Raw genomic sequence first — 23,918 nt, 5'->3', positions numbered from 1 at the left:
AGTCCATCGCCTTAACCACTTGGTAACGACTACTTGGCTCTGCAAGCGGTGCCCCTTTCAACATAGCCCTTCATGTCTTCACAGGCAACCTCACTGGCTCCAGTCATTCCGCTCTGCTCCTTCCTCTTCCTCAGCAATCCTTTGCACTGGCAAGGTGCTTCTCAAAAAACAAATATAGGCACTCCTGCCAATCCACAAGTATTCCGAAGGCTTTGCTGAGGCCCTCTGCAGCCCTTCTTCTTTACAGCACATCAACTGCTGACCTTTGTTTGCCCTAAGGCTTCTGCTTCCATATTGGAGTCATCCCAGGCTTTGGTGATCCCAGCCGTCAGCCCAGCACCTCAGTTGAGCCTTTGAAAGGCTGTCAGGCCCTGCTCCTCTTTCTGTCTTGATATTCTAGCCACATTACTTAATAGGTGAGTGGAGGCGGGCCCAAGAGAGGGTAGTCTCTATGCAAATGAAGTGCTTGGGCATACCTGGGAGTGTCCTTCTGCAAGCCATTCAGCCTCCTGGCTGGTGGCAGGTTTGTTGAGGAGAGCAAGGCCGTGTTGGGCCAGTCCCAAAGCAAAGGCGAGCTCCTTCAGCAGGAGTCCATTTATGCGAGGGACCCTAAGTTACTCAGGCATATATAATAATCACCTTTAGCCCTTATAGAGAGGTTTTGGCCGATCGTGGCCGATCGGGGCCAAAGGGGCGGTGGGGTCAGAAGGCTCAGGGTAAGGGCCTCAGTAGCCTCACCTCTCTTGTTGCCCTAGGTTGCACTGTGGTCTGGGACCTGGCCAAACGCCAATCCTTTTTAACCACACCTGCAGCTCTGCCTAGGCCGAGAAGCAACAGCAGAGAGCTTCCTTCCTGCCCCTTCCTGTGCTTCCCACCAACCTCCTAAATTGACCCCTGTAGAGGAGCTAGCTGCCTTGTCCTTCCCAACAACAATTTATCCAGGCACTCACCCCAGACAGCAGGCTCGAAAAGCACAGGCAAGGCTTCTCTGCAGCTCCCCAAAATAGACAGATACAGTGTCTGAGAAGCTGTAGGCCTGGGCAGCGTACTCCTTGAGAGTTTTCATGCTGGCATTGCACAGTGCATTGTTTCACATTCTTGTCTTTGTTTTACCTGTGCTCTCAACGTTGTTGAATAATACATGCTTATTCCTGGGAAAGGAGGCATCCAAGGAAAAACCTAACACATCATTGTGAAAGAGCACCGACGTAGTCGGCAGGATTTGAACCTGCGCGGGGACACCCCAATGGATTTCGAGTCCATCGCCTTAACCACTCGGCCACGACTACTCACGAGGGGTGGCTGCCACTTAAGCTGAGGTTCTCACTCTCACAGCAGTCTTTTTCTTTCCCTCAGTTCACTCTGCTCCACTGCCTTCCCATCTTTGCCTATCCGTTCTACTGCAAAAAATACACTCGGTCCATACCTGCATACTGACGTGACTCAAAGGCACTATTATAAAGTTCATGTTCCTGGCCAGAGAAAAGCAAAAAGGAGGTTGTAAAAGAATGCAGTTATGACACTTTAGGAAAATAATGACACTGTCAGACGCCCCAATAAGGCTACTTCCTTCATGCATCTGATACCTCAGATGGAACTTACTGGCGAGATGATAACTGAAGTTCTTTCCCAATCTCCTTGGCTATTACTCGACATGTGTCTTCTCGACAGCTGGGGTGCACAAGTGGCAGGAGTGCCAGACAGGTAGTCTCATGCCTTCTCCGGCCACTCTTTTGATCCCATTCCCTGCCCAGTGTTTCGCCTTCCTTAGCTCTATTGAGAGTGATAGCTATATTCGGCCTGCTTGTGCAGATGCCATTTAATATGAAGTATAAAATATCACCAAAGGTGAAGTAGCACGTAGTCGGCAGGATTTGAACCTACACGGGGAGACCCCAATGGATTTCAAGTCCATCGCCTTAACCACTCGGCCACGACTACTTGCTTAAAGCTATGGTCCATTTTCAACGTAGCTCGTTTCTATTTCTGCTGGCGGTCTAGCCTCTGGACAGAAGCAGTCCTTTTCTAGAGAGGAAGGCCACAATGGCAAAAGTTTGAGCCCTCCCAGGCCGCTGACCCTATTAGTCCTGCTTTTGGAGCCCGCATTTATGCCAGAAGGTATTTCAAAGAATTATGGGAAAATACTGTTCTCAAAAGGGACAGCGTAGTTGGCAGGATTCGAACCTGCGCGGGGATACCCCAATGGATTTCTAGTCCATCGCCTTAACCACTCGGCCACAACTACCCACACAAGTGAATCTCAACAGGGCACTTTACCTCCATCCGTAGTCTTTTTTCTTTCCGTTCACTGGACCATTTTCCCTGCTCTCCTATACATCATTCCTATTCCACAGAAGACTTTCTAAAGCGTCTCAAGCTAAAAGCAGGCATGCATGTGAAATTAGCACTCCTTGTATGTTCATGTTTTGAGACGGGGGAAAAAAATCAGGCCGGAAGAGGTGGTAGCTTTAACGTCAGGGAGATGGCAGCCACGATAGGCACCATGGCAAAACTTCTGTCTTGGAGGCCATGAATGGACTCCACAGAGAGACGGGTTGGTCTTTACAGGTATGAAAAGAAGTGCCTCGTCCAATCTAGGGCCTGTGGCTAGGCGTTTCCTGAGCTGAATTCTCCTTGGAGGAGAGTGGGCGTGTTCAGTTTCTCTGCAGACTAGTGCCTGACAGGTGAGGGAGGGGGAGCAGGATGCATTTGGCCTGGGTTCATATCTTTCTTCTGTGGCTTTAATGGTCTTTGCTTCATATTCTGTTTTACTGACTGCTTTGCATAGAGGCTGCTCCCTTGTTCTCCCACGCAGGAGGCCCTGAAGAGGAATCCCAAAAATGTCATCTGACGTAGTCGGCAGGATTTGAACATACTCGTGGAGACGCCAAATGATATCTAGTCCATCGCCTTAACCACTTGGTAACGACTACTTGGCTCTGCAAGCGGTGCCCCTTTCAACATAGCCCTTCATGTCTTCACAGGCAACCTCACTGGCTCCAGTCATTCCGCTCTGCTCCTTCCTCTTCCTCAGCAATCCTTTGCACTGGCAAGGTGCTTCTCAAAAAACAAATATAGGCACTCCTGCCAATCCACAAGTATTCCGAAGGCTTTGCTGAGGCCCTCTGCAGCCCTTCTTCTTTACAGCACATCAACTGCTGACCTTTGTTTGCCCTAAGGCTTCTGCTTCCATATTGGAGTCATCCCAGGCTTTGGTGATCCCAGCCGTCAGCCCAGCACCTCAGTTGAGCCTTTGAAAGGCTGTCAGGCCCTGCTCCTCTTTCTGTCTTGATATTCTAGCCACATTACTTAATAGGTGAGTGGAGGCGGGCCCAAGAGAGGGTAGTCTCTATGCAAATGAAGTGCTTGGGCATACCTGGGAGTGTCCTTCTGCAAGCCATTCAGCCTCCTGGCTGGTGGCAGGTTTGTTGAGGAGAGCAAGGCCGTGTTGGGCCAGTCCCAAAGCAAAGGCGAGCTCCTTCAGCAGGAGTCCATTTATGCGAGGGACCCTAAGTTACTCAGGCATATATAATAATCACCTTTAGCCCTTATAGAGAGGTTTTGGCCGATCGGGGCCAAAGGGGCGGTGGGGTCAGAAGGCTCAGGGTAAGGGCCTCAGTAGCCTCACCTCTCTTGTTGCCCTAGGTTGCACTGTGGTCTGGGACCTGGCCAAACGCCAATCCTTTTTAACCACACCTGCAGCTCTGCCTAGGCCGAGAAGCAACAGCAGAGAGCTTCCTTCCTGCCCCTTCCTGTGCTTCCCACCAACCTCCTAAATTGACCCCTGTAGAGGAGCTAGCTGCCTTGTCCTTCCCAACAACAATTTATCCAGGCACTCACCCCAGACAGCAGGCTCGAAAAGCACAGGCAAGGCTTCTCTGCAGCTCCCCAAAATAGACAGATACAGTGTCTGAGAAGCTGTAGGCCTGGGCAGCGTACTCCTTGAGAGTTTTCATGCTGGCATTGCACAGTGCATTGTTTCACATTCTTGTCTTTGTTTTACCTGTGCTCTCAACGTTGTTGAATAATACATGCTTATTCCTGGGAAAGGAGGCATCCAAGGAAAAACCTAACACATCATTGTGAAAGAGCACCGACGTAGTCGGCAGGATTTGAACCTGCGCGGGGACACCCCAATGGATTTCGAGTCCATCGCCTTAACCACTCGGCCACGACTACTCACGAGGGGTGGCTGCCACTTAAGCTGAGGTTCTCACTCTCACAGCAGTCTTTTTCTTTCCCTCAGTTCACTCTGCTCCACTGCCTTCCCATCTTTGCCTATCCGTTCTACTGCAAAAAATACACTCGGTCCATACCTGCATACTGACGTGACTCAAAGGCACTATTATAAAGTTCATGTTCCTGGCCAGAGAAAAGCAAAAAGGAGGTTGTAAAAGAATGCAGTTATGACACTTTAGGAAAATAATGACACTGTCAGACGCCCCAATAAGGCTACTTCCTTCATGCATCTGATACCTCAGATGGAACTTACTGGCGAGATGATAACTGAAGTTCTTTCCCAATCTCCTTGGCTATTACTCGACATGTGTCTTCTCGACAGCTGGGGTGCACAAGTGGCAGGAGTGCCAGACAGGTAGTCTCATGCCTTCTCCGGCCACTCTTTTGATCCCATTCCCTGCCCAGTGTTTCGCCTTCCTTAGCTCTATTGAGAGTGATAGCTATATTCGGCCTGCTTGTGCAGATGCCATTTAATATGAAGTATAAAATATCACCAAAGGTGAAGTAGCACGTAGTCGGCAGGATTTGAACCTACGCGGGGAGACCCCAATGGATTTCAAGTCCATCGCCTTAACCACTCGGCCACGACTACTTGCTTAAAGCTATGGTCCATTTTCAACGTAGCTCGTTTCTATTTCTGCTGGCGGTCTAGCCTCTGGACAGAAGCAGTCCTTTTCTAGAGAGGAAGGCCACAATGGCAAAAGTTTGAGCCCTCCCAGGCCGCTGACCCTATTAGTCCTGCTTTTGGAGCCCGCATTTATGCCAGAAGGTATTTCAGAGAATTATGGGAAAATACTGTTCACAAAAGGGACAGCGTAGTTGGCAGGATTCGAACCTGCGCGGGGATACCCCAATGGATTTCTAGTCCATCGCCTTAACCACTCTGCCACAACTACCCACACAAGTGAATCTCAACAGGGCACTTTACCTCCATCCGTAGTCTTTTTTCTTTCCGTTCACTGGACCATTTTCCCTGCTCTCCTATACATCATTCCTATTCCACAGAAGACTTTCTAAAGCGTCTCAAGCTAAAAGCAGGCATGCATGTGAAATTAGCACTCCTTGTATGTTCATGTTTTGAGACGGGGGAAAAAAATCAGGCCGGAAGAGGTGGTAGCTTTAACGTCAGGGAGATGGCAGCCACGATAGGCACCATGGCAAAACTTCTGTCTTGGAGGCCATGAATGGACTCCACAGAGAGACGGGTTGGTCTTTACAGGTATGAAAAGAAGTGCCTCGTCCAATCTAGGGCCTGTGGCTAGGCGTTTCCTGAGCTGAATTCTCCTTGGAGGAGAGTGGGCGTGTTCAGTTTCTCTGCAGACTAGTGCCTGACAGGTGAGGGAGGGGGAGCAGGATGCATTTGGCCTGGGTTCATATCTTTCTTCTGTGGCTTTAATGGTCTTTGCTTCATATTCTGTTTTACTGACTGCTTTGCATAGAGGCTGCTCCCTTGTTCTCCCACGCAGGAGGCCCTGAAGAGGAATCCCAAAAATGTCATCTGACGTAGTCGGCAGGATTTGAACATACTCGTGGAGACGCCAAATGATATCTAGTCCATCGCCTTAACCACTTGGTAACGACTACTTGGCTCTGCAAGCGGTGCCCCTTTCAACATAGCCCTTCATCTCTTCACAGGCAACCTCACTGGCTCCAGTCATTCCGCTCTGCTCCTTCCTCTTCCTCAGCAATCCTTTGCACTGGCAAGGTGCTTCTCAAAAAACAAATATAGGCACTCCTGCCAATCCACAAGTATTCCGAAGGCTTTGCTGAGGCCCTCTGCAGCCCTTCTTCTTTACAGCACATCAACTGCTGACCTTTGTTTGCCCTAAGGCTTCTGCTTCCATATTGGAGTCATCCCAGGCTTTGGTGATCCCAGCCGTCAGCCCAGCACCTCAGTTGAGCCTTTGAAAGGCTGTCAGGCCCTGCTCCTCTTTCTGTCTTGATATTCTAGCCACATTACTTAATAGGTGAGTGGAGGCGGGCCCAAGAGAGGGTAGTCTCTATGCAAATGAAGTGCTTGGGCATACCTGGGAGTGTCCTTCTGCAAGCCATTCAGCCTCCTGGCTGGTGGCAGGTTTGTTGAGGAGAGCAAGGCCGTGTTGGGCCAGTCCCAAAGCAAAGGCGAGCTCCTTCAGCAGGAGTCCATTTATGCGAGGGACCCTAAGTTACTCAGGCATATATAATAATCACCTTTAGCCCTTATAGAGAGGTTTTGGCCGATCGGGGCCAAAGGGGCGGTGGGGTCAGAAGGCTCAGGGTAAGGGCCTCAGTAGCCTCACCTCTCTTGTTGCCCTAGGTTGCACTGTGGTCTGGGACCTGGCCAAACGCCAATCCTTTTTAACCACACCTGCAGCTCTGCCTAGGCCGAGAAGCAACAGCAGAGAGCTTCCTTCCTGCCCCTTCCTGTGCTTCCCACCAACCTCCTAAATTGACCCCTGTAGAGGAGCTAGCTGCCTTGTCCTTCCCAACAACAATTTATCCAGGCACTCACCCCAGACAGCAGGCTCGAAAAGCACAGGCAAGGCTTCTCTGCAGCTCCCCAAAATAGACAGATACAGTGTCTGAGAAGCTGTAGGCCTGGGCAGCGTACTCCTTGAGAGTTTTCATGCTGGCATTGCACAGTGCATTGTTTCACATTCTTGTCTTTGTTTTACCTGTGCTCTCAACGTTGTTGAATAATACATGCTTATTCCTGGGAAAGGAGGCATCCAAGGAAAAACCTAACACATCATTGTGAAAGAGCACCGACGTAGTCGGCAGGATTTGAACCTGCGCGGGGACACCCCAATGGATTTCGAGTCCATCGCCTTAACCACTCGGCCACAACTACTCACGAGGGGTGGCTGCCACTTAAGCTGAGGTTCTCACTCTCACAGCAGTCTTTTTCTTTCCCTCAGTTCACTCTGCTCCACTGCCTTCCCATCTTTGCCTATCCGTTCTACTGCAAAAAATACACTCGGTCCATACCTGCATACTGACGTGACTCAAAGGCACTATTATAAAGTTCATGTTCCTGGCCAGAGAAAAGCAAAAAGGAGGTTGTAAAAGAATGCAGTTATGACACTTTAGGAAAATAATGACACTGTCAGACGCCCCAATAAGGCTACTTCCTTCATGCATCTGATACCTCAGATGGAACTTACTGGCGAGATGATAACTGAAGTTCTTTCCCAATCTCCTTGGCTATTACTCGACATGTGTCTTCTCGACAGCTGGGGTGCACAAGTGGCAGGAGTGCCAGACAGGTAGTCTCATGCCTTCTCCGGCCACTCTTTTGATCCCATTCCCTGCCCAGTGTTTCGCCTTCCTTAGCTCTATTGAGAGTGATAGCTATATTCGGCCTGCTTGTGCAGATGCCATTTAATATGAAGTATAAAATATCACCAAAGGTGAAGTAGCACGTAGTCGGCAGCATTTGAACCTACGCGGGGAGACCCCAATGGATTTCAAGTCCATCACCTTAACCACTCGGCCACGACTACTTGCTTAAAGCTATGGTCCATTTTCAACGTAGCTCGTTTCTATTTCTGCTGGCGGTCTAGCCTCTGGACAGAAGCAGTCCTTTTCTAGAGAGGAAGGCCACAATGGCAAAAGTTTGAGCCCTCCCAGGCCGCTGACCCTATTAGTCCTGCTTTTGGAGCCCGCATTTATGCCAGAAGGTATTTCAAAGAATTATGGGAAAATACTGTTCACAAAAGGGACAGCGTAGTTGGCAGGATTCGAACCTGCGCGGGGATACCCCAATGGATTTCTAGTCCATCGCCTTAACCACTCGGCCACAACTACCCACACAAGTGAATCTCAACAGGGCACTTTACCTCCATCCGTAGTCTTTTTTCTTTCCGTTCACTGGACCATTTTCCCTGCTCTCCTATACATCATTCCTATTCCACAGAAGACTTTCTAAAGCGTCTCAAGCTAAAAGCAGGCATGCATGTGAAATTAGCACTCCTTGTATGTTCATGTTTTGAGACGGGGGAAAAAAATCAGGCCGGAAGAGGTGGTAGCTTTAACGTCAGGGAGATGGCAGCCACGATAGGCACCATGGCAAAACTTCTGTCTTGGAGGCCATGAATGGACTCCACAGAGAGACGGGTTGGTCTTTACAGGTATGAAAAGAAGTGCCTCGTCCAATCTAGGGCCTGTGGCTAGGCGTTTCCTGAGCTGAATTCTCCTTGGAGGAGAGTGGGCGTGTTCAGTTTCTCTGCAGACTAGTGCCTGACAGGTGAGGGAGGGGGAGCAGGATGCATTTGGCCTGGGTTCATATCTTTCTTCTGTGGCTTTAATGGTCTTTGCTTCATATTCTGTTTTACTGACTGCTTTGCATAGAGGCTGCTCCCTTGTTCTCCCACGCAGGAGGCCCTGAAGAGGAATCCCAAAAATGTCATCTGACGTAGTCGGCAGGATTTGAACATACTCGTGGAGACGCCAAATGATATCTAGTCCATCGCCTTAACCACTTGGTAACGACTACTTGGCTCTGCAAGCGGTGCCCCTTTCAACATAGCCCTTCATCTCTTCACAGGCAACCTCACTGGCTCCAGTCATTCCGCTCTGCTCCTTCCTCTTCCTCAGCAATCCTTTGCACTGGCAAGGTGCTTCTCAAAAAACAAATATAGGCACTCCTGCCAATCCACAAGTATTCCGAAGGCTTTGCTGAGGCCCTCTGCAGCCCTTCTTCTTTACAGCACATCAACTGCTGACCTTTGTTTGCCCTAAGGCTTCTGCTTCCATATTGGAGTCATCCCAGGCTTTGGTGATCCCAGCCGTCAGCCCAGCACCTCAGTTGAGCCTTTGAAAGGCTGTCAGGCCCTGCTCCTCTTTCTGTCTTGATATTCTAGCCACATTACTTAATAGGTGAGTGGAGGCGGGCCCAAGAGAGGGTAGTCTCTATGCAAATGAAGTGCTTGGGCATACCTGGGAGTGTCCTTCTGCAAGCCATTCAGCCTCCTGGCTGGTGGCAGGTTTGTTGAGGAGAGCAAGGCCGTGTTGGGCCAGTCCCAAAGCAAAGGCGAGCTCCTTCAGCAGGAGTCCATTTATGCGAGGGACCCTAAGTTACTCAGGCATATATAATAATCACCTTTAGCCCTTATAGAGAGGTTTTGGCCGATCGGGGCCAAAGGGGCGGTGGGGTCAGAAGGCTCAGGGTAAGGGCCTCAGTAGCCTCACCTCTCTTGTTGCCCTAGGTTGCACTGTGGTCTGGGACCTGGCCAAACGCCAATCCTTTTTAACCACACCTGCAGCTCTGCCTAGGCCGAGAAGCAACAGCAGAGAGCTTCCTTCCTGCCCCTTCCTGTGCTTCCCACCAACCTCCTAAATTGACCCCTGTAGAGGAGCTAGCTGCCTTGTCCTTCCCAACAACAATTTATCCAGGCACTCACCCCAGACAGCAGGCTCGAAAAGCACAGGCAAGGCTTCTCTGCAGCTCCCCAAAATAGACAGATACAGTGTCTGAGAAGCTGTAGGCCTGGGCAGCGTACTCCTTGAGAGTTTTCATGCTGGCATTGCACAGTGCATTGTTTCACATTCTTGTCTTTGTTTTACCTGTGCTCTCAACGTTGTTGAATAATACATGCTTATTCCTGGGAAAGGAGGCATCCAAGGAAAAACCTAACACATCATTGTGAAAGAGCACCGACGTAGTCGGCAGGATTTGAACCTGCGCGGGGACACCCCAATGGATTTCGAGTCCATCGCCTTAACCACTCGGCCACAACTACTCACGAGGGGTGGCTGCCACTTATGCTGAGGTTCTCACTCTCACAGCAGTCTTTTTCTTTCCCTCAGTTCACTCTGCTCCACTGCCTTCCCATCTTTGCCTATCCGTTCTACTGCAAAAAATACACTCGGTCCATACCTGCATACTGACGTGACTCAAAGGCACTATTATAAAGTTCATGTTCCTGGCCAGAGAAAAGCAAAAAGGAGGTTGTAAAAGAATGCAGTTATGACACTTTAGGAAAATAATGACACTGTCAGACGCCCCAATAAGGCTACTTCCTTCATGCATCTGATACCTCAGATGGAACTTACTGGCGAGATGATAACTGAAGTTCTTTCCCAATCTCCTTGGCTATTACTCGACATGTGTCTTCTCGACAGCTGGGGTGCACAAGTGGCAGGAGTGCCAGACAGGTAGTCTCATGCCTTCTCCGGCCACTCTTTTGATCCCATTCCCTGCCCAGTGTTTCGCCTTCCTTAGCTCTATTGAGAGTGATAGCTATATTCGGCCTGCTTGTGCAGATGCCATTTAATATGAAGTATAAAATATCACCAAAGGTGAAGTAGCACGTAGTCGGCAGCATTTGAACCTACGCGGGGAGACCCCAATGGATTTCAAGTCCATCGCCTTAACCACTCGGCCACGACTACTTGCTTAAAGCTATGGTCCATTTTCAACGTAGCTCGTTTCTATTTCTGCTGGCGGTCTAGCCTCTGGACAGAAGCAGTCCTTTTCTAGAGAGGAAGGCCACAATGGCAAAAGTTTGAGCCCTCCCAGGCCGCTGACCCTATTAGTCCTGCTTTTGGAGCCCGCATTTATGCCAGAAGGTATTTCAAAGAATTATGGGAAAATACTGTTCACAAAAGGGACAGCGTAGTTGGCAGGATTCGAACCTGCGCGGGGATACCCCAATGGATTTCTAGTCCATCGCCTTAACCACTCGGCCACAACTACCCACACAAGTGAATCTCAACAGGGCACTTTACCTCCATCCGTAGTCTTTTTTCTTTCCGTTCACTGGACCATTTTCCCTGCTCTCCTATACATCATTCCTATTCCACAGAAGACTTTCTAAAGCGTCTCAAGCTAAAAGCAGGCATGCATGTGAAATTAGCACTCCTTGTATGTTCATGTTTTGAGACGGGGGAAAAAAATCAGGCCGGAAGAGGTGGTAGCTTTAACGTCAGGGAGATGGCAGCCACGATAGGCACCATGGCAAAACTTCTGTCTTGGAGGCCATGAATGGACTCCACAGAGAGACGGGTTGGTCTTTACAGGTATGAAAAGAAGTGCCTCGTCCAATCTAGGGCCTGTGGCTAGGCGTTTCCTGAGCTGAATTCTCCTTGGAGGAGAGTGGGCGTGTTCAGTTTCTCTGCAGACTAGTGCCTGACAGGTGAGGGAGGGGGAGCAGGATGCATTTGGCCTGGGTTCATATCTTTCTTCTGTGGCTTTAATGGTCTTTGCTTCATATTCTGTTTTACTGACTGCTTTGCATAGAGGCTGCTCCCTTGTTCTCCCACGCAGGAGGCCCTGAAGAGGAATCCCAAAAATGTCATCTGACGTAGTCGGCAGGATTTGAACATACTCGTGGAGACGCCAAATGATATCTAGTCCATCGCCTTAACCACTTGGTAACGACTACTTGGCTCTGCAAGCGGTGCCCCTTTCAACATAGCCCTTCATGTCTTCACAGGCAACCTCACTGGCTCCAGTCATTCCGCTCTGCTCCTTCCTCTTCCTCAGCAATCCTTTGCACTGGCAAGGTGCTTCTCAAAAAACAAATATAGGCACTCCTGCCAATCCACAAGTATTCCGAAGGCTTTGCTGAGGCCCTCTGCAGCCCTTCTTCTTTACAGCACATCAACTGCTGACCTTTGTTTGCCCTAAGGCTTCTGCTTCCATATTGGAGTCATCCCAGGCTTTGGTGATCCCAGCCGTCAGCCCAGCACCTCAGTTGAGCCTTTGAAAGGCTGTCAGGCCCTGCTCCTCTTTCTGTCTTGATATTCTAGCCACATTACTTAATAGGTGAGTGGAGGCGGGCCCAAGAGAGGGTAGTCTCTATGCAAATGAAGTGCTTGGGCATACCTGGGAGTGTCCTTCTGCAAGCCATTCAGCCTCCTGGCTGGTGGCAGGTTTGTTGAGGAGAGCAAGGCCGTGTTGGGCCAGTCCCAAAGCAAAGGCGAGCTCCTTCAGCAGGAGTCCATTTATGCGAGGGACCCTAAGTTACTCAGGCATATATAATAATCACCTTTAGCCCTTATAGAGAGGTTTTGGCCGATCGTGGCCGATCGGGGCCAAAGGGGCGGTGGGGTCAGAAGGCTCAGGGTAAGGGCCTCAGTAGCCTCACCTCTCTTGTTGCCCTAGGTTGCACTGTGGTCTGGGACCTGGCCAAACGCCAATCCTTTTTAACCACACCTGCAGCTCTGCCTAGGCCGAGAAGCAACAGCAGAGAGCTTCCTTCCTGCCCCTTCCTGTGCTTCCCACCAACCTCCTAAATTGACCCCTGTAGAGGAGCTAGCTGCCTTGTCCTTCCCAACAACAATTTATCCAGGCACTCACCCCAGACAGCAGGCTCGAAAAGCACAGGCAAGGCTTCTCTGCAGCTCCCCAAAATAGACAGACACAGTGTCTGAGAAGCTGTAGGCCTGGGCAGCGTACTCCTTGAGAGTTTTCATGCTGGCATTGCACAGTGCATTGTTTCACATTCTTGTCTTTGTTTTACCTGTGCTCTCAACGTTGTTGAATAATACATGCTTATTCCTGGGAAAGGAGGCATCCAAGGAAAAACCTAACACATCATTGTGAAAGAGCACCGACGTAGTCGGCAGGATTTGAACCTGCGCGGGGACACCCCAATGGATTTCAAGTCCATCGCCTTAACCACTCGGCCACGACTACTCACGAGGGGTGGCTGCCACTTAAGCTGAGGTTCTCACTCTCACAGCAGTCTTTTTCTTTCCCTCAGTTCACTCTGCTCCACTGCCTTCCCATCTTTGCCTATCCGTTCTACTGCAAAAAATACACTCGGTCCATACCTGCATACTGACGTGACTCAAAGGCACTATTATAAAGTTCATGTTCCTGGCCAGAGAAAAGCAAAAAGGAGGTTGTAAAAGAATGCAGTTATGACACTTTAGGAAAATAATGACACTGTCAGACGCCCCAATAAGGCTACTTCCTTCATGCATCTGATACCTCAGATGGAACTTACTGGCGAGATGATAACTGAAGTTCTTTCCCAATCTCCTTGGCTATTACTCGACATGTGTCTTCTCGACAGCTGGGGTGCACAAGTGGCAGGAGTGCCAGACAGGTAGTCTCATGCCTTCTCCGGCCACTCTTTTGATCCCATTCCCTGCCCAGTGTTTCGCCTTCCTTAGCTCTATTGAGAGTGATAGCTATATTCGGCCTGCTTGTGCAGATGCCATTTAATATGAAGTATAAAATATCACCAAAGGTGAAGTAGCACGTAGTCGGCAGGATTTGAACCTACGCGGGGAGACCCCAATGGATTTCAAGTCCATCGCCTTAACCACTCGGCCACGACTACTTGCTTAAAGCTATGGTCCATTTTCAACGTAGCTCGTTTCTATTTCTGCTGGCGGTCTAGCCTCTGGACAGAAGCAGTCCTTTTCTAGAGAGGAAGGCCACAATGGCAAAAGTTTGAGCCCTCCCAGGCCGCTGACCCTATTAGTCCTGCTTTTGGAGCCCGCATTTATGCCAGAAGGTATTTCAAAGAATTATGGGAAAATACTGTTCACAAAAGGGACAGCGTAGTTGGCAGGATTCGAACCTGCGCGGGGATACCCCAATGGATTTCTAGTCCATCGCCTTAACCACTCGGCCACAACTACCCACACAAGTGAATCTCAACAGGGCACTTTACCTCCATCCGTAGTCTTTTTTCTTTCCGTTCACTGGACCATTTTCCCTGCTCTCCTATACATCATTCCTATTCCACAGAAGACTTTCTAAAGCGTCTCAAGCTAAAATCAGGCATGCATGTGAAATTAGCACTCCTTGTATGTTCATGTTTTGAGACGGGGGAAAAAAATCAGGCCGGAAGAGGTGGTAGCTTTAACGTCAGGGAGATGGCAGCCACGATAGGCACCATGGCAAAACTTCTGTCTTGGAGGCCATGAATGGACTCCACAGAGAGACGGGTTGGTCTTTACAGGTATGAAAAGAAGTGCCTCGTCCAATCTAGGGCCTGTGGCTAGGCGTTTCCTGAGCTGAATTCTCCTTGGAGGAGAGTGGGCGTGTTCAGTTTCTCTGCAGACTAGTGCCTGACAGGTGAGGGAGGGGGAGCAGGATGCATTTGGCCTGGGTTCATATCTTTCTTCTGTGGCTTTAATGGTCTTTGCTTCATATTCTGTTTTACTGACTGCTTTGCATAGAGGCTGCTCCCTTGTTCTCCCACGCAGGAGGCCCTGAAGAGGAATCCCAAAAATGTCATCTGACGTAGTCGGCAGGATTTGAACATACTCGTGGAGACGCCAAATGATATCTAGTCCATCGCCTTAACCACTTGGTAACGACTACTTGGCTCTGCAAGCGGTGCCCCTTTCAACATAGCCCTTCATGTCTTCACAGGCAACCTCACTGGCTCCAGTCATTCCGCTCTGCTCCTTCCTCTTCCTCAGCAATCCTTTGCACTGGCAAGGTGCTTCTCAAAAAACAAATATAGGCACTCCTGCCAATCCACAAGTATTCCGAAGGCTTTGCTGAGGCCCTCTGCAGCCCTTCTTCTTTACAGCACATCAACTGCTGACCTTTGTTTGCCCTAAGGCTTCTGCTTCCATATTGGAGTCATCCCAGGCTTTGGTGATCCCAGCCGTCAGCCCAGCACCTCAGTTGAGCCTTTGAAAGGCTGTCAGGCCCTGCTCCTCTTTCTGTCTTGATATTCTAGCCACATTACTTAATAGGTGAGTGGAGGCGGGCCCAAGAGAGGGTAGTCTCTATGCAAATGAAGTGCTTGGGCATACCTGGGAGTGTCCTTCTGCAAGCCATTCAGCCTCCTGGCTGGTGGCAGGTTTGTTGAGGAGAGCAAGGCCGTGTTGGGCCAGTCCCAAAGCAAAGGCGAGCTCCTTCAGCAGGAGTCCATTTATGCGAGGGACCCTAAGTTACTCAGGCATATATAATAATCACCTTTAGCCCTTATAGAGAGGTTTTGGCCGATCGGGGCCAAAGGGGCGGTGGGGTCAGAAGGCTCAGGGTAAGGGCCTCAGTAGCCTCACCTCTCTTGTTGCCCTAGGTTGCACTGTGGTCTGGGACCTGGCCAAACGCCAATCCTTTTTAACCACACCTGCAGCTCTGCCTAGGCCGAGAAGCAACAGCAGAGAGCTTCCTTCCTGCCCCTTCCTGTGCTTCCCACCAACCTCCTAAATTGACCCCTGTAGAGGAGCTAGCTGCCTTGTCCTTCCCAACAACAATTTATCCAGGCACTCACCCCAGACAGCAGGCTCGAAAAGCACAGGCAAGGCTTCTCTGCAGCTCCCCAAAATAGACAGATACAGTGTCTGAGAAGCTGTAGGCCTGGGCAGCGTACTCCTTGAGAGTTTTCATGCTGGCATTGCACAGTGCATTGTTTCACATTCTTGTCTTTGTTTTACCTGTGCTCTCAACGTTGTTGAATAATACATGCTTATTCCTGGGAAAGGAGGCATCCAAGGAAAAACCTAACACATCATTGTGAAAGAGCACCGACGTAGTCGGCAGGATTTGAACCTGCGCGGGGACACCCCAATGGATTTCGAGTCCATCGCCTTAACCACTCGGCCACGACTACTCACGAGGGGTGGCTGCCACTTAAGCTGAGGTTCTCACTCTCACAGCAGTCTTTTTCTTTCCCTCAGTTCACTCTGCTCCACTGCCTTCCCATCTTTGCCTATCCGTTCTACTGCAAAAAATACACTCGGTCCATACCTGCATACTGACGTGACTCAAAGGCACTATTATAAAGTTCATGTTCCTGGCCAGAGAAAAGCAAAAAGGAGGTTGTAAAAGAATGTAGTTATGACACTTTAGGAAAATAATGACACTGTCAGACGCCCCAATAAGGCTACTTCCTTCATGCATCTGATACCTCAGATGGAACTTACTGGCGAGATGATAACTGAAGTTCTTTCCCAATCTCCTTGGCTATTACTCGACATGTGTCTTCTCGACAGCTGGGGTGCACAAGTGGCAGGAGTGCCAGACAGGTAGTCTCATGCCTTCTCCGGCCACTCTTTTGATCCCATTCCCTGCCCAGTGTTTCGCCTTCCTTAGCTCTATTGAGAGTGATAGCTATATTCGGCCTGCTTGTGCAGATGCCATTTAATATGAAGTATAAAATATCACCAAAGGTGAAGTAGCACGTAGTCGGCAGGATTTGAACCTACGCGGGGAGACCCCAATGGATTTCAAGTCCATCGCCTTAACCACTCGGCCACGACTACTTGCTTAAAGCTATGGTCCATTTTCAACGTAGCTCGTTTCTATTTCTGCTGGCGGTCTAGCCTCTGGACAGAAGCAGTCCTTTTCTAGAGAGGAAGGCCACAATGGCAAAAGTTTGAGCCCTCCCAGGCCGCTGACCCTATTAGTCCTGCTTTTGGAGCCCGCATTTATGCCAGAAGGTATTTCAAAGAATTATGGGAAAATACTGTTCACAAAAGGGACAGCGTAGTTGGCAGGATTCGAACCTGCGCGGGGATACCCCAATGGATTTCTAGTCCATCGCCTTAACCACTCGGCCACAACTACCCACACAAGTGAATCTCAACAGGGCACTTTACCTCCATCCGTAGTCTTTTTTCTTTCCGTTCACTGGACCATTTTCCCTGCTCTCCTATACATCATTCCTATTCCACAGAAGACTTTCTAAAGCGTCTCAAGCTAAAAGCAGGCATGCATGTGAAATTAGCACTCCTTGTATGTTCATGTTTTGAGACGGGGGAAAAAAATCAGGCCGGAAGAGGTGGTAGCTTTAACGTCAGGGAGATGGCAGCCACGATAGGCACCATGGCAAAACTTCTGTCTTGGAGGCCATGAATGGACTCCACAGAGAGACGGGTTGGTCTTTACAGGTATGAAAAGAAGTGCCTCGTCCAATCTAGGGCCTGTGGCTAGGCGTTTCCTGAGCTGAATTCTCCTTGGAGGAGAGTGGGCGTGTTCAGTTTCTCTGCAGACTAGTGCCTGACAGGTGAGGGAGGGGGAGCAGGATGCATTTGGCCTGGGTTCATATCTTTCTTCTGTGGCTTTAATGGTCTTTGCTTCATATTCTGTTTTACTGACTGCTTTGCATAGAGGCTGCTCCCTTGTTCTCCCACGCAGGAGGCCCTGAAGAGGAATCCCAAAAATGTCATCTGACGTAGTCGGCAGGATTTGAACATACTCGTGGAGACACCAAATGATATCTAGTCCATCGCCTTAACCACTTGGTAACGACTACTTGGCTCTGCAAGCGGTGCCCCTTTCAACATAGCCCTTCATGTCTTCACAGGCAACCTCACTGGCTCCAGTCATTCCGCTCTGCTCCTTCCTCTTCCTCAGCAATCCTTTGCACTGGCAAGGTGCTTCTCAAAAAACAAATATAGGCACTCCTGCCAATCCACAAGTATTCCGAAGGCTTTGCTGAGGCCCTCTGCAGCCCTTCTTCTTTACAGCACATCAACTGCTGACCTTTGTTTGCCCTAAGGCTTCTGCTTCCATATTGGAGTCATCCCAGGCTTTGGTGATCCCAGCCGTCAGCCCAGCACCTCAGTTGAGCCTTTGAAAGGCTGTCAGGCCCTGCTCCTCTTTCTGTCTTGATATTCTAGCCACATTACTTAATAGGTGAGTGGAGGCGGGCCCAAGAGAGGGTAGTCTCTATGCAAATGAAGTGCTTGGGCATACCTGGGAGTGTCCTTCTGCAAGCCATTCAGCCTCCTGGCTGGTGGCAGGTTTGTTGAGGAGAGCAAGGCCGTGTTGGGCCAGTCCCAAAGCAGAGGCGAGCTCCTTCAGCAGGAGTCCATTTATGCGAGGGACCCTAAGTTACTCAGGCATATATAATAATCACCTTTAGCCCTTATAGAGAGGTTTTGGCCGATCGGGGCCAAAGGGGCGGTGGGGTCAGAAGGCTCAGGGTAAGGGCCTCAGTAGCCTCACCTCTCTTGTTGCCCTAGGTTGCACTGTGGTCTGGGACCTGGCCAAACGCCAATCCTTTTTAACCACACCTGCAGCTCTGCCTAGGCCGAGAAGCAACAGCAGAGAGCTTCCTTCCTGCCCCTTCCTGTGCTTCTTACCAACCTCCTAAATTGACCCCTGTAGAGGAGCTAGCTGCCTTGTCCTTCCCAACAACAATTTATCCAGGCACTCACCCCAGACAGCAGGCTCGAAAAGCACAGGCAAGGCTTCTCTGCAGCTCCCCAAAATAGACAGATACAGTGTCTGAGAAGCTGTAGGCCTGGGCAGCGTACTCCTTGAGAGTTTTCATGCTGGCATTGCACAGTGCATTGTTTCACATTCTTGTCTTTGTTTTACCTGTGCTCTCAACGTTGTTGAATAATACATGCTTATTCCTGGGAAAGGAGGCATCCAAGGAAAAACCTAACACATCATTGTGAAAGAGCACCGACGTAGTCGGCAGGATTTGAACCTGCGCGGGGACACCCCAATGGATTTCGAGTCCATCGCCTTAACCACTCGGCCACGACTACTCACGAGGGGTGGCTGCCACTTAAGCTGAGGTTCTCACTCTCACAGCAGTCTTTTTCTTTCCCTCAGTTCACTCTGCTCCACTGCCTTCCCATCTTTGCCTATCCGTTCTACTGCAAAAAATACACTCGGTCCATACCTGCATACTGACGTGACTCAAAGGCACTATTATAAAGTTCATGTTCCTGGCCAGAGAAAAGCAAAAAGGAGGTTGTAAAAGAATGCAGTTATGACACTTTAGGAAAATAATGACACTGTCAGACGCCCCAATAAGGCTACTTCCTTCATGCATCTGATACCTCAGATGGAACTTACTGGCGAGATGATAACTGAAGTTCTTTCCCAATCTCCTTGGCTATTACTCGACATGTGTCTTCTCGACAGCTGGGGTGCACAAGTGGCAGGAGTGCCAGACAGGTAGTCTCATGCCTTCTCCGGCCACTCTTTTGATCCCATTCCCTGCCCAGTGTTTCGCCTTCCTTAGCTCTATTGAGAGTGATAGCTATATTCGGCCTGCTTGTGCAGATGCCATTTAATATGAAGTATAAAATATCACCAAAGGTGAAGTAGCACGTAGTCGGCAGCATTTGAACCTACGCGGGGAGACCCCAATGGATTTCAAGTCCATCGCCTTAACCACTCGGCCACGACTACTTGCTTAAAGCTATGGTCCATTTTCAACGTAGCTCGTTTCTATTTCTGCTGGCGGTCTAGCCTCTGGACAGAAGCAGTCCTTTTCTAGAGAGGAAGGCCACAATGGCAAAAGTTTGAGCCCTCCCAGGCCGCTGACCCTATTAGTCCTGCTTTTGGAGCCCGCATTTATGCCAGAAGGTATTTCAAAGAATTATGGGAAAATACTGTTCACAAAAGGGACAGCGTAGTTGGCAGGATTCGAACCTGCGCGGGGATACCCCAATGGATTTCTAGTCCATCGCCTTAACCACTCGGCCACAACTACCCACACAAGTGAATCTCAACAGGGCACTTTACCTCCATCCGTAGTCTTTTTTCTTTCCGTTCACTGGACCATTTTCCCTGCTCTCCTATACATCATTCCTATTCCACAGAAGACTTTCTAAAGCGTCTCAAGCTAAAAGCAGGCATGCATGTGAAATTAGCACTCCTTGTATGTTCATGTTTTGAGACGGGGGAAAAAAATCAGGCCGGAAGAGGTGGTAGCTTTAACGTCAGGGAGATGGCAGCCACGATAGGCACCATGGCAAAACTTCTGTCTTGGAGGCCATGAATGGACTCCACAGAGAGACGGGTTGGTCTTTACAGGTATGAAAAGAAGTGCCTCGTCCAATCTAGGGCCTGTGGCTAGGCGTTTCCTGAGCTGAATTCTCCTTGGAGGAGAGTGGGCGTGTTCAGTTTCTCTGCAGACTAGTGCCTGACAGGTGAGGGAGGGGGAGCAGGATGCATTTGGCCTGGGTTCATATCTTTCTTCTGTGGCTTTAATGGTCTTTGCTTCATATTCTGTTTTACTGACTGCTTTGCATAGAGGCTGCTCCCTTGTTCTCCCACGCAGGAGGCCCTGAAGAGGAATCCCAAAAATGTCATCTGACGTAGTCGGCAGGATTTGAACATACTCGTGGAGACACCAAATGATATCTAGTCCATCGCCTTAACCACTTGGTAACGACTACTTGGCTCTGCAAGCGGTGCCCCTTTCAACATAGCCCTTCATGTCTTCACAGGCAACCTCACTGGCTCCAGTCATTCCGCTCTGCTCCTTCCTCTTCCTCAGCAATCCTTTGCACTGGCAAGGTGCTTCTCAAAAAACAAATATAGGCACTCCTGCCAATCCACAAGTATTCCGAAGGCTTTGCTGAGGCCCTCTGCAGCCCTTCTTCTTTACAGCACATCAACTGCTGACCTTTGTTTGCCCTAAGGCTTCTGCTTCCATATTGGAGTCATCCCAGGCTTTGGTGATCCCAGCCGTCAGCCCAGCACCTCAGTTGAGCCTTTGAAAGGCTGTCAGGCCCTGCTCCTCTTTCTGTCTTGATATTCTAGCCACATTACTTAATAGGTGAGTGGAGGCGGGCCCAAGAGAGGGTAGTCTCTATGCAAATGAAGTGCTTGGGCATACCTGGGAGTGTCCTTCTGCAAGCCATTCAGCCTCCTGGCTGGTGGCAGGTTTGTTGAGGAGAGCAAGGCCGTGTTGGGCCAGTCCCAAAGCAAAGGCGAGCTCCTTCAGCAGGAGTCCATTTATGCGAGGGACCCTAAGTTACTCAGGCATATATAATAATCACCTTTAGCCCTTATAGAGAGGTTTTGGCCGATCGGGGCCAAAGGGGCGGTGGGGTCAGAAGGCTCAGGGTAAGGGCCTCAGTAGCCTCACCTCTCTTGTTGCCCTAGGTTGCACTGTGGTCTGGGACCTGGCCAAACGCCAATCCTTTTTAACCACACCTGCAGCTCTGCCTAGGCCGAGAAGCAACAGCAGAGAGCTTCCTTCCTGCCCCTTCCTGTGCTTCCCACCAACCTCCTAAATTGACCCCTGTAGAGGAGCTAGCTGCCTTGTCCTTCCCAACAACAATTTATCCAGGCACTCACCCCAGACAGCAGGCTCGAAAAGCACAGGCAAGGCTTCTCTGCAGCTCCCCAAAATAGACAGATACAGTGTCTGAGAAGCTGTAGGCCTGGGCAGCGTACTCCTTGAGAGTTTTCATGCTGGCATTGCACAGTGCATTGTTTCACATTCTTGTCTTTGTTTTACCTGTGCTCTCAACGTTGTTGAATAATACATGCTTATTCCTGGGAAAGGAGGCATCCAAGGAAAAACCTAACACATCATTGTGAAAGAGCACCGACGTAGTCGGCAGGATTTGAACCTGCGCGGGGACACCCCAATGGATTTCGAGTCCATCGCCTTAACCACTCGGCCACGACTACTCACGAGGGGTGGCTGCCACTTAAGCTGAGGTTCTCACTCTCACAGCAGTCTTTTTCTTTCCCTCAGTTCACTCTGCTCCACTGCCTTCCCATCTTTGCCTATCCGTTCTACTGCAAAAAATACACTCGGTCCATACCTGCATACTGACGTGACTCAAAGGCACTATTATAAAGTTCATGTTCCTGGCCAGAGAAAAGCAAAAAGGAGGTTGTAAAAGAATGCAGTTATGACACTTTAGGAAAATAATGACACTGTCAGACGCCCCAATAAGGCTACTTCCTTCATGCATCTGATACCTCAGATGGAACTTACTGGCGAGATGATAACTGAAGTTCTTTCCCAATCTCCTTGGCTATTACTCGACATGTGTCTTCTCGACAGCTGGGGTGCACAAGTGGCAGGAGTGCCAGACAGGTAGTCTCATGCCTTCTCCGGCCACTCTTTTGATCCCATTCCCTGCCCAGTGTTTCGCCTTCCTTAGCTCTATTGAGAGTGATAGCTATATTCGGCCTGCTTGTGCAGATGCCATTTAATATGAAGTATAAAATATCACCAAAGGTGAAGTAGCACGTAGTCGGCAGCATTTGAACCTACGCGGGGAGACCCCAATGGATTTCAAGTCCATCGCCTTAACCACTCGGCCACGACTACTTGCTTAAAGCTATGGTCCATTTTCAACGTAGCTCGTTTCTATTTCTGCTGGCGGTCTAGCCTCTGGACAGAAGCAGTCCTTTTCTAGAGAGGAAGGCCACAATGGCAAAAGTTTGAGCCCTCCCAGGCCGCTGACCCTATTAGTCCTGCTTTTGGAGCCCGCATTTATGCCAGAAGGTATTTCAAAGAATTATGGGAAAATACTGTTCACAAAAGGGACAGCGTAGTTGGCAGGATTCGAACCTGCGCGGGGATACCCCAATGGATTTCTAGTCCATCGCCTTAACCACTCGGCCACAACTACCCACACAAGTGAATCTCAACAGGGCACTTTACCTCCATCCGTAGTCTTTTTTCTTTCCGTTCACTGGACCATTTTCCCTGCTCTCCTATACATCATTCCTATTCCACAGAAGACTTTCTAAAGCGTCTCAAGCTAAAAGCAGGCATGCATGTGAAATTAGCACTCCTTGTATGTTCATGTTTTGAGACGGGGGAAAAAAATCAGGCCGGAAGAGGTGGTAGCTTTAACGTCAGGGAGATGGCAGCCACGATAGGCACCATGGCAAAACTTCTGTCTTGGAGGCCATGAATGGACTCCACAGAGAGACGGGTTGGTCTTTACAGGTATGAAAAGAAGTGCCTCGTCCAATCTAGGGCCTGTGGCTAGGCGTTTCCTGAGCTGAATTCTCCTTGGAGGAGAGTGGGCGTGTTCAGTTTCTCTGCAGACTAGTGCCTGACAGGTGAGGGAGGGGGAGCAGGATGCATTTGGCCTGGGTTCATATCTTTCTTCTGTGGCTTTAATGGTCTTTGCTTCATATTCTGTTTTACTGACTGCTTTGCATAGAGGCTGCTCCCTTGTTCTCCCACGCAGGAGGCCCTGAAGAGGAATCCCAAAAATGTCATCTGACGTAGTCGGCAGGATTTGAACATACTCGTGGAGACGCCAAATGATATCTAGTCCATCGCCTTAACCACTTGGTAACGACTACTTGGCTCTGCAAGCGGTGCCCCTTTCAACATAGCCCTTCATGTCTTCACAGGCAACCTCACTGGCTCCAGTCATTCCGCTCTGCTCCTTCCTCTTCCTCAGCAATCCTTTGCACTGGCAAGGTGCTTCTCAAAAAACAAATATAGGCACTCCTGCCAATCCACAAGTATTCCGAAGGCTTTGCTGAGGCCCTCTGCAGCCCTTCTTCTTTACAGCACATCAACTGCTGACCTTTGTTTGCCCTAAGGCTTCTGCTTCCATATTGGAGTCATCCCAGGCTTTGGTGATCCCAGCCGTCAGCCCAGCACCTCAGTTGAGCCTTTGAAAGGCTGTCAGGCCCTGCTCCTCTTTCTGTCTTGATATTCTAGCCACATTACTTAATAGGTGAGTGGAGGCGGGCCCAAGAGAGGGTAGTCTCTATGCAAATGAAGTGCTTGGGCATACCTGGGAGTGTCCTTCTGCAAGCCATTCAGCCTCCTGGCTGGTGGCAGGTTTGTTGAGGAGAGCAAGGCCGTGTTGGGCCAGTCCCAAAGCAAAGGCGAGCTCCTTCAGCAGGAGTCCATTTATGCGAGGGACCCTAAGTTACTCAGGCATATATAATAATCACCTTTAGCCCTTATAGAGAGGTTTTGGCCGATCGTGGCCGATCGGGGCCAAAGGGGCGGTGGGGTCAGAAGGCTCAGGGTAAGGGCCTCAGTAGCCTCACCTCTCTTGTTGCCCTAGGTTGCACTGTGGTCTGGGACCTG

General features: G+C 49.8%; 24 non-coding genes across 24 annotated transcripts; all 24 read right to left on the bottom strand.

Moving 5' to 3' along the window:
* Positions 1-1,207: 1,207 nt before the first annotated feature.
* TRNAS-CGA (transfer RNA serine (anticodon CGA)) lies at positions 1,208-1,289 on the bottom strand. Its single transcript has one exon. It is a non-coding gene; the product is annotated as a tRNA-Ser (tRNA).
* Positions 1,290-1,859: 570 nt separating this feature from the next.
* On the bottom strand, positions 1,860-1,941 carry TRNAS-UGA (transfer RNA serine (anticodon UGA)). The gene has a single exon. It is a non-coding gene; the product is annotated as a tRNA-Ser (tRNA).
* Positions 1,942-2,163: 222 nt separating this feature from the next.
* Positions 2,164-2,245, bottom strand: TRNAS-AGA (transfer RNA serine (anticodon AGA)). The gene has a single exon. It is a non-coding gene; the product is annotated as a tRNA-Ser (tRNA).
* Positions 2,246-4,097: 1,852 nt separating this feature from the next.
* On the bottom strand, positions 4,098-4,179 carry TRNAS-CGA (transfer RNA serine (anticodon CGA)). The gene has a single exon. It is a non-coding gene; the product is annotated as a tRNA-Ser (tRNA).
* Positions 4,180-4,749: 570 nt separating this feature from the next.
* TRNAS-UGA (transfer RNA serine (anticodon UGA)) lies at positions 4,750-4,831 on the bottom strand. Its single transcript has one exon. It is a non-coding gene; the product is annotated as a tRNA-Ser (tRNA).
* Positions 4,832-5,053: 222 nt separating this feature from the next.
* On the bottom strand, positions 5,054-5,135 carry TRNAS-AGA (transfer RNA serine (anticodon AGA)). The gene has a single exon. It is a non-coding gene; the product is annotated as a tRNA-Ser (tRNA).
* Positions 5,136-6,987: 1,852 nt separating this feature from the next.
* Positions 6,988-7,069, bottom strand: TRNAS-CGA (transfer RNA serine (anticodon CGA)). Its single transcript has one exon. It is a non-coding gene; the product is annotated as a tRNA-Ser (tRNA).
* A 570-nt stretch (positions 7,070-7,639) lies between these two features.
* Positions 7,640-7,721, bottom strand: TRNAS-UGA (transfer RNA serine (anticodon UGA)). The gene has a single exon. It is a non-coding gene; the product is annotated as a tRNA-Ser (tRNA).
* A 222-nt stretch (positions 7,722-7,943) lies between these two features.
* On the bottom strand, positions 7,944-8,025 carry TRNAS-AGA (transfer RNA serine (anticodon AGA)). Its single transcript has one exon. It is a non-coding gene; the product is annotated as a tRNA-Ser (tRNA).
* Positions 8,026-9,877: 1,852 nt separating this feature from the next.
* On the bottom strand, positions 9,878-9,959 carry TRNAS-CGA (transfer RNA serine (anticodon CGA)). Its single transcript has one exon. It is a non-coding gene; the product is annotated as a tRNA-Ser (tRNA).
* A 570-nt stretch (positions 9,960-10,529) lies between these two features.
* On the bottom strand, positions 10,530-10,611 carry TRNAS-UGA (transfer RNA serine (anticodon UGA)). Its single transcript has one exon. It is a non-coding gene; the product is annotated as a tRNA-Ser (tRNA).
* Positions 10,612-10,833: 222 nt separating this feature from the next.
* TRNAS-AGA (transfer RNA serine (anticodon AGA)) lies at positions 10,834-10,915 on the bottom strand. Its single transcript has one exon. It is a non-coding gene; the product is annotated as a tRNA-Ser (tRNA).
* A 1,862-nt stretch (positions 10,916-12,777) lies between these two features.
* Positions 12,778-12,859, bottom strand: TRNAS-UGA (transfer RNA serine (anticodon UGA)). The gene has a single exon. It is a non-coding gene; the product is annotated as a tRNA-Ser (tRNA).
* A 570-nt stretch (positions 12,860-13,429) lies between these two features.
* On the bottom strand, positions 13,430-13,511 carry TRNAS-UGA (transfer RNA serine (anticodon UGA)). The gene has a single exon. It is a non-coding gene; the product is annotated as a tRNA-Ser (tRNA).
* Positions 13,512-13,733: 222 nt separating this feature from the next.
* On the bottom strand, positions 13,734-13,815 carry TRNAS-AGA (transfer RNA serine (anticodon AGA)). The gene has a single exon. It is a non-coding gene; the product is annotated as a tRNA-Ser (tRNA).
* Positions 13,816-15,667: 1,852 nt separating this feature from the next.
* TRNAS-CGA (transfer RNA serine (anticodon CGA)) lies at positions 15,668-15,749 on the bottom strand. Its single transcript has one exon. It is a non-coding gene; the product is annotated as a tRNA-Ser (tRNA).
* A 570-nt stretch (positions 15,750-16,319) lies between these two features.
* On the bottom strand, positions 16,320-16,401 carry TRNAS-UGA (transfer RNA serine (anticodon UGA)). The gene has a single exon. It is a non-coding gene; the product is annotated as a tRNA-Ser (tRNA).
* A 222-nt stretch (positions 16,402-16,623) lies between these two features.
* Positions 16,624-16,705, bottom strand: TRNAS-AGA (transfer RNA serine (anticodon AGA)). Its single transcript has one exon. It is a non-coding gene; the product is annotated as a tRNA-Ser (tRNA).
* A 1,852-nt stretch (positions 16,706-18,557) lies between these two features.
* TRNAS-CGA (transfer RNA serine (anticodon CGA)) lies at positions 18,558-18,639 on the bottom strand. The gene has a single exon. It is a non-coding gene; the product is annotated as a tRNA-Ser (tRNA).
* A 570-nt stretch (positions 18,640-19,209) lies between these two features.
* TRNAS-UGA (transfer RNA serine (anticodon UGA)) lies at positions 19,210-19,291 on the bottom strand. The gene has a single exon. It is a non-coding gene; the product is annotated as a tRNA-Ser (tRNA).
* Positions 19,292-19,513: 222 nt separating this feature from the next.
* Positions 19,514-19,595, bottom strand: TRNAS-AGA (transfer RNA serine (anticodon AGA)). The gene has a single exon. It is a non-coding gene; the product is annotated as a tRNA-Ser (tRNA).
* A 1,852-nt stretch (positions 19,596-21,447) lies between these two features.
* Positions 21,448-21,529, bottom strand: TRNAS-CGA (transfer RNA serine (anticodon CGA)). Its single transcript has one exon. It is a non-coding gene; the product is annotated as a tRNA-Ser (tRNA).
* Positions 21,530-22,099: 570 nt separating this feature from the next.
* On the bottom strand, positions 22,100-22,181 carry TRNAS-UGA (transfer RNA serine (anticodon UGA)). The gene has a single exon. It is a non-coding gene; the product is annotated as a tRNA-Ser (tRNA).
* A 222-nt stretch (positions 22,182-22,403) lies between these two features.
* On the bottom strand, positions 22,404-22,485 carry TRNAS-AGA (transfer RNA serine (anticodon AGA)). Its single transcript has one exon. It is a non-coding gene; the product is annotated as a tRNA-Ser (tRNA).
* Positions 22,486-23,918: the final 1,433 nt, after the last annotated feature.

The sequence above is a fragment of the Pleurodeles waltl genome, chromosome 7 (assembly GCF_031143425.1).
Source record: "Pleurodeles waltl isolate 20211129_DDA chromosome 7, aPleWal1.hap1.20221129, whole genome shotgun sequence".
NCBI classification, from domain to species: domain Eukaryota; kingdom Metazoa; phylum Chordata; class Amphibia; order Caudata; family Salamandridae; genus Pleurodeles; species Pleurodeles waltl.
Note: the sequence above shows the minus strand (reverse complement) of the source record. Positions and strands in the feature narration are given on the sequence as shown.